Genomic DNA, 8,828 nt, shown 5'->3' on the forward strand with positions numbered 1-8,828 from the left:
TTGTGGATTGATGTGTGCAAGTGAACATATGAGGATCACTTAACATGCTTACACACACACCTTCAGTTCATGACTTCTGTTGTGGGATCCTTTTATGAAAAATTCTGCCTTATGCTCTCACTATTTTGGATAGCTCCTGTAGCTGACTAAAAGACAGGAATTCTTTTTTCCCCTCCCATTTCCAGCCCTGACAATTTAACACGCTCTCACGCAAGTTTTTCCAAGATGGTCAAGATTCATACTGACCCAATGTTGTATGTTTATAGGCTGGGTTTCCTCTCTCTGCCTCGATTCTCTCTCTCAAACTCCTGTGTTTCAAAAGAGCAGAAGGGAGGAGATTATAAAGATTATAAAGTCTGTATAGAGTGAGAATGAGCAGCTGTTTTTTTTTAAAACACTGTTTCCAAATAAAACAATAACTGTCCAAATAGTAGTCTCTGCCTCCCGTCCTGTTTTCAGTCTCACACATGCAGGTTTTATAGAGGATTATGTAGTAAATAACAAAAACAGAATAAAAAAAAGAAGGGGAGGGAAATGCCACAACAGCTCAACCTTTAACCTTGATATTCCTATATACAAGCTTACAGCCTATTTCTTACATAACCCAAAGCAAAAAAGAAATGTCAACACAACCACAAACACAAACTACTTGAGCCTACAATCAAAAAGTGAAAGCAGAGCACATGCCAAAACCGGTTCAACCCTTGCTCAAAATTTTAATAGTGATAATGTGGATGCCTCAAAATATATTCATGCAGGCAGAAGAGCAGTGTTAAGAGTGTTTCTCTCCATCAGACCAAAACAAGTCGATCCATAATAAAAAGTGGATCGCTTTTTATTAAGGGGAGCTGATTACGTAAGCAATAAAATACAACAGAGAATGTATTTCTTAAAGGGGTCATCTGATGCCCATTTTCCACAAGTTAATATGATGCTTTAGGGTCCTAATGAAAAGTTTGTAATATACTTTGATTAAAAATGCTCAATGGTAGTGTAAAAAAACGTCTCAGGTTACGTAGGTAACCCTAGTTCCCTGAGGACAGGGAACGAGACGCTGCGTCCTGGTTAGGACACTTTGGGAACTGCTCTCAGCGTGACCGGTTCTGAAGCTCTTATAAAACAACGACAATGAACTTGACATTGACCGGCGCCAGCCCATGACGTCATTAACAAGGCGCCTACTAGTATAAAGGGGCGCTTGTGAATACATCAACCATCTTTTTGTCTGATGGAGACGTAAGTGGGGCCCGAAGCATGGCTACGAGACGCAGCGTCTCGTTCCCTGTCCTCAGGGAACTAGGGTTACCTATGTAACCTGAGACGTTCCCTTCCGGAGGGAACTCTACGCTGCGTCCTGGTTAGGACACTTTGGGAACGATATACCAACGCCGCCATGCTGAGGAGTAAGTGAACAACTGACTGATTGAGGAGTCAAGAAGGAACATCACTCCCCACTACTTGGGCCGACGTCACAGCTAGCTCGGCCACCCAAGCACGGAACTCCTAGGAGTGGAGGCCTGATACTTCTAAGCGAGAGTAGGCCTACCTACACTCACCGCTAGTAGTGAAGCTTACCCTTAAGTCTTCATACTAGGCGGGGGTTCTGAAGAGCGGAGGCTCTAAACAAACTCTCTAAACGAGAGGAAGCCTAGCAACACTCTGTGCTTGCGGGAAACTCTGGGAGTGGAGGTCAGAGACCTAACTACACTCAACACTGGAGGTGATCCATGAGGCTCCAGGAGCCTAAGCAATAGAACCACCTAAGTGGAGTTCTCAGGAGAGTGGAGGCTTCTGCAGGAAGACTCTCTAGATGAGAGGAAGCCTAGCGGCACTCAAACCTATAGGTAGTGCTATCTGCAGTGGAGTTGTAACCACCCAGGGGTGTTTAGAACCAACTCTAGAATGGGAACGGAGAAATACTGCGTAACCCATACCATACAGGATTTTAGAAAAGAACCCAACCTTCAGGGGGGAGTCTTTACCACTCATGTGGATTTTAGAAAGTGCCCAAGGACTTGCGTGTGCACTTACCACTTCACGTGGGTTTTTAAGGAGTGCTCAAAGCTTCGCGTGAGTACTCACCACTATTGTGGGTTTGAGAAGGTGCCCAGAGCGTAGCGAGGGAAACACCATATAATTATCACAGGCGATAGCAAAGCCTGGAGCTTCGGAGCTCTGTAAGAGTGGAGGTCTCAAACATAAACCCTTGTGTGAGGGGAGACCTGACTACACTCATGCTTGTAAGTACAGAGGCGGAGCTTCTGGAAAACGGAGGCTTCACAGAAGACTCTCTAAGGAGAGGAAACCTTGACAACGTTCAATCCACTAACTCTCAGGAGTGGAGGTCTCAAAATAGCCCCTCTAGTGAGGGGAGACCTGGCTACACTCACGCCTAAAGTACTGAAGGCGGAGCTTCTGGAGAACGGAGGCTTCACAGAAGACTCTCAAAAAGAGAGGAAACCTGACAACGTTCAATCCACTAGCTCTTAGGAGTGGAGATCTCAATAACCCTTCGTGAGGGGAGACCTGACTACACTCACGCCTGGAGGGAAAGACTGGAAGCGGAGCTTCTGGAGAACGGGGGCCTCACCAAAGGGGAAGCCCAACCACGCTCGATCCGCCAGCTCTTTACGAGTGGAGGCCTCGACACTCTAAGTGAGGAGAGACCTGGCTACACTCACGCTTGGAGGTACTAAAAACGGAGCTTCTGGGGAACGGAGGCCTTCACAGAGACTCTCAGAATGAGAGGAACACCTGACAACGCTCAACCTCCCAGCTCTAAAGAGTGGGGATCTCACACCAAATATTCAGTGAGGGGAGATCTGCTACACTCACGTCTGAAAGTACCAGAAGCGGAGCTTCAGGGGAACGGAGGCTTCACAGAGACCCTCGGATGAGAGGAAGCCTAGCAACGCTCAATCTCCTAGCTCTATGGAGTGGAGATCTCACCCAAATATTTTAGTGAGGGGAGACCTAGCTACACTCAACGCTTAGAGAATACCGGGACTCACAGCAGGGCCCAAATGCTGAGAGCAGGGCCCTGTAGAGTGGAGGCTTTGAACGAATCTCACAGAGAGAAAAAGCCTGACAACACTCGGTCTTGGTGAGCGGTATTCTAATAGTCCCTAGCGAGAGATGCTCGAGAGTGGAGGTCTTAACGAAAAACCCACTGAGGGGAGACCTGGCTACACTCAACGCTACAAGTACATGAACCCACATCACAGGAATCTGTAGAGTGGAGGCTTCAAGTCTGGAAAGAGAGAGCCTTAACAATACTCAGCTTTGGCAGAGGGCTCAAAGCACAGAGCACAGCAGTTAGCGAGGCCTAAGCAGGCCTACCAGCTAAATACCACGAGTATGTACTTGTAAGCGGAGCACTGAGGGGAGCGAAGGCTGCAACTGGACGGTTCTCATGCAGGAGAACACATCTAACCATTCTAAGTCTAAACCATAGGGAAGACCAGTCGCCCGACCTACATCATGACGCCACTAGGCGAAAGGAGGTCTGATCAGCAGCAGTGAAGAGCGGAGGCTCCTACAGAAGGACTCTCAATCGAGAGGAAGCCTACAGCACCCTGACAACGCTCACCGTGGCAGGAAAGTCTAGGAGTGGAGGTGCTAACCAACAGAGTTCATTAATAATGAGGGGAGACCTACTACACTCAACCCCCTAAATGCTATCTGGACAGAGCTGTAAGCGCCTATACAGGGTTCAAAAGGTGAAACCTGGAGGTCCAGACCAGGGCTTCCGCCAAGGAGGACCTAACACTGTGAGCTTCGGTGTAGAGCGAGGCTCACGAGAGCCTACCAGCTCCCAGAACTGCCCAAATCTGATAGAACTGTGAGAAATCAGCCTAGGCAAGAACCTCCATAGAGGGGCATCTCGTCAGCGCAACTCTCAGAGAGAGGAGGCCTGAAAAAATCCTCACACTTAGGGGGGGGGGGGGGGTTCCTAAACTTTCCTCTCTCACTAAAGAAAACTTCTTTCTTTCCCTTTTTGACAGGGCCCTGGGGAGCGGGGCCTTCAGTGCACTGACTCACAAAGAGAGGCAGCCCATGCGCTCAACCCTGGGTTGCTCCTATCTTCTTAAAAGGAGGGTGGGGAACCTACCCTAACCTCCCGGTCTTCACACTCAGACGAGCGGAGTCTAGAGGGACTCTTACCACGGGACGGGGTAGATTGCCACACCCAGTAGGTGTGTAGACATGCATATGCAGGTATAAATAGTGCCTAAGCCGAGCTCAAAAGCAGCGGAGGCTTCAAGGGATAACTCTCAGAATGAGAGGAGGACTGACAACGCCTAACCCCTACAGGAGTCATTTACGAGTGGAGGTCTTGGTACACTAACTCACAAACGAGGGAAGACCTGGCTACACTCGACACTCAGGGACCTTAGGAGCTCAGTAGCTCAAATACTAAAGTCTCACCCAAGCGGAGCTGGTAGACAAAGAATACGTACATATACATATACACAACCACCTATATGTCAGTTCATGTACCGGGCCAACGGATTGAATTTATCAATCTATCATCAGCCCAGCCCCAGAGTCTTAAGGGGAAAAAAGGGCGGGTGGCCGCACGACATGAGGGAGAAGGGAGAGGATCGTTTCCCTACGATCCCGTCTCCCATAACGCACATCACGTCTCCTCTGAGACCTACCCCTCCCAAGAGGAGGGTCTCGAGTGGCCACACAAACCGCCTGGCCCTGCCTCCAGCCCGCAGGCCAGGAGGGGCCAGGCTCCCCCTGCGTTCGGGTGGAGATGAGGACCGGTGAGAAATAACAGACCCCAAAGGATCTATTAGCCGCTGAGCACGCCTCCGCCTCCCTGAGTTAGTCGAACATCGTAACAACGGATGTACCGAATAATTCGGAAGGCGAGACTGGCGCATCGAGGAGAAAGCACTCATCTTTCTCCCCGATGTCTGCCAAAATTCACCCACAAGCCTGTGGTGTGAAACAGCTCAGCCCTCTCCACGGGTCTTCATCCTCCAGCAGATCAGCCCGGTACACCTGCAACACTGCCACTGCGTGCAGGCAGCACCAGCCTGACCTGCTGCCGCGTATGCCCTCAGCGTCGACGCCACCCACGCCGAGAGACAGCAAACGTATCCTCAGGTTATGGCATCGAGGCCTGCCATACTCACGCACTCACTCTGCACCAGCATAACTAACATGCTGATATAGATGAGTGCGGCTGAATATGGTTTATCCCATGCCCTCCCGATCCTGATATATAGATCAGGAGGGAATGGGATGTATATGGGGACTGGTCCGTTATGGTCAGGGTGAAATTGCTCATATAATTTGTTATGAGCAACCTCCCCCTGCACGTGCTTTTACCGCAGATCAAAGCAGACCGCAGCGCGGCTCATAACAGACAACAGCTCATCATACGCGGGGCAGGCAGGCTGTGAGAGCTCAGAAAGTCACTTTTCGCCCATAACAGCCACATCCTGCTTACCTGGCTAAAACCAGTAGAGCACTTGCCGCTGTATCAAAGGATGTCAGAGATTAATACATCCTTCGCCCGCAGCTCGCCCTTGTCCGCGGCTGACGAGCGTGAGAGATCACACATCTCTCAACTCGTGTGCGCGATCATCTGTAACCACCGCGGGCTCGTTCTCCGTGCAGCCTCGGCTGCAACGGGACCCGAGCCGCGTAGGGCAGATAAATGTCCCGATTCCCTCGGAAAAGGGGACAAACGAGAGCGGAGTTTCCTTAGAGAGAAACTCTCACGATGGACGCGCTCTGCACTCTCAAGAACAGAGCGCGCGTGCTCACTCACCCAAACACATAACAAACAGACTGCGCACGTCATCTGGTGTCAGATTTCTCTGACACGGATTCTGCACACTTGCTGAACTGTATACTCTAGGAATCATCATTTTACTCGAGCTTAGAACAAGGTAAGGCTGAAGAACAAAAAGATGGTTGATGTATTCACAAGCGCCCCTTTATACTAGTAGGCGCCTTGTTAATGACGTCATGGGCTGGCGCCGGTCAATGTCAAGTTCATTGTCGTTGTTTTATAAGAGCTTCAGAACCGGTCACGCTGAGAGCAGTTCCCAAAGTGTCCTAACCAGGACGCAGCGTAGAGTTCCCTCCGGAAGGGAACACTCATTTTACCTGGTAAAAATGGCTCTATTCTCAGCAAACGATATCAGTACCTGGCCCTTTAAATTATATGAACCTCTGCTCACCCAGCCCCTCAGTTCTGTGGGGCGTGTCATTACAATGCACATGGGGTGTTGCCTAGACAGTTGAGGGTTTATTTTTGTCATTCTAGGGTGGTTGTGTACACACACTCCTAACACACATTTCAGTTCAAACAGCTTGTAAAAGTGCATGTGGCACCGGATGACCCCATTAAAGAAAGTATTTTTTTTAATGTCCAAGCTCCTGATGTTTCATGAGGATTTTTTGAAAGCGTAATGAAATTCTTTGTGATTTGCTTGTAAGGAAATGCAAGGTTCAAAAGATGGTCAATGGGAAAGATGGTAACAATAGCAGTGTTTACACCGTCGGGCCAAAAGCGAGCATGCCAGTGCACGAAAGGGCCAGTCTTGTTTCCAGTCACTTTCAGGGCAGGGATTTTTTCCCACGTTTTCATATCAAGCTACCAACATCAACATTTAAAACGTCTCGGGTTACGTATGTAACCCTAGTTCCCTGAGGGAACGAGACACTGCGTCATCAACGCTTTGGGGAATGCCATTGGCGAACCCGCCTCTGAATCAGTCTGTAGCCAATAGAACGACGGGAGTGACGTGAGCCCCCTCAAGGGCTGACTGAGCATGCTCCGCTCCCAAGCAGAACACACACATCCTGTGTGTGTCCCCACCAACGATGAATCGCTGGCAGGGAGGAACACACATTCTGTGTGGCTGCTGAACCGCCTTAGAAATGTCAAACTTTTTTCCCCTTTTGGCTCCCGTCGTTCTATTGGCTACAGACTGATTCAGAGGCGGGTTCGCCAATGGCATTCCCCAAAGCGTTGATGACGCAGTGTTGAGTTCCCGGAAGGGAACTATTTTAATGGCATAATTAATTCAGAAACCAACAAGTGTAACTTGTGATTGCGATGCTAGGGGCTATGTATGCCAACCTTTGCCATAATAAATAAACATCATGCTTATGAAAATATCAGCGACTGCTTGAAGAACTTAGACAAATTATACATGAATAAAATCATGTATTTATTCAGTTTCATATTTGTTCTGTCTCTTCCCCTGTGTCTTATTGATATTGGTCTTCTGCATTCATACTGTCACTGGCTTTACTGGATGTTTTACAATAATCCACCAATCCAGCTTCTAAAACACTTTCACTATAAACTCCACAAAGATGAAGACAAATTGTTTGAGGTTTAAGTTCATGACAATTGTGAAACTACAATGAAAAGAAAATACATAAACATAAACTTCACAAGGTAAACAGGAAAACCAGCATCAAATAAATGAGCATTCACAAGGCAAAATAACCAACAATGCAATAAAGTTATATATCAACACAGATAAACACTTTGGAAATGAGGAGAAAATGCCAAACATGCTGAAGTACTATACTAACATAATTTTACACATTTACACATAACATAATCAAAATTCAGATTTACCAGCTCACATCACGATCAAACAGTTACTTACAGACATTGCATCTCAGTGGGCTGTGAAAGGTAAGATGGACTTATTATTATTATGAAACCACATGGGGCACCTTGCACTGAACACTAAACTAACATGGCCTTTTCATAATTAAAAATGAAAATGTGAACAAAAATAAATGCAATTAAATGTGTTGTTATAATTAAAATATGAAAATTAAAATGACGGGTAATAACGGATTATGACGGAATTTATGCGACCCTGTCCATCAAAATGATGGACAATGTTAAAGTCTAACGCAACCTGTGCTCACCTTCAGTGTGTCCTGAGTGGATGGTTGAAATCAGCTCTAAAAACACAAAGAGAATCACAATCACAATGTATGATTTTCAAATAATTAATTTCCATTTTATTGCATAGAATAAGTATTTGATACAATAAAAAAATAAAAAGTGATATTTGTTACAGAAACCTTTGCTTACAATTACAGCGGTCAGACATTTCCTGTAGTTCTTGACCAGGTTTGCACACACTGCAGCAGGGATTTTGGCCCACTCCTCCATATAGGTCTTCTCCAGATCTTTCAGGTTTTGGGGCAGTCACTGGGCAACACAGAGTTTCAGTTCCCTCCATGGATTATCTATTGGGTTCAAGTCTGGAGACAGGTCTGGCTAGGCCACTCCAAGACCTTAAAATGCTTCTTACGGATCCATTCATTAGTTGCCCTGGCTGTGTGTTTGGGGTCATTGTCATGCTGGAAGACCCAGCATCCCAAAATCTGGTGATGCATGGCCCCATCCATCCTCCCCTCAATACGGTGCAGTCGTTCTGTCCCCTTTGCAGAAAAGCACCCCCAAAGCATGATGTTTCCACCCCCATGCTTCACGGTTGGGATGGTGTTCTTGCAATTGTACTCATCCTTCTTCCTCCAAACACGGCAAATGGAGTTTATACCAAAAAGTTCTATTGTAGTCTCATCTGACCACAGGACTTTCTCCCATGCCTCCTCTGGATCACGCGGATGGTCTTTGGCAAACTTCAGACGGGCCTGGACATGTGCTGGCTTGAGCGGGGGACCTTGCACGCGCTGCAGGATTTCAATCCATGACGGTGTAGTGTGCTACTAATGGTACCCATTGAGACTGTGGTCCCAGCTCTCTTCAGGTCATTGACCAGGTCCTCTCATGTAGTTCTAGGTTGATCACTCACCTTTCTCAGGAT

The sequence above is a fragment of the Garra rufa genome, chromosome 1 (assembly GCF_049309525.1).
Source record: "Garra rufa chromosome 1, GarRuf1.0, whole genome shotgun sequence".
In the NCBI taxonomy this organism is placed as follows: Eukaryota; Metazoa; Chordata; class Actinopteri; order Cypriniformes; family Cyprinidae; genus Garra; species Garra rufa.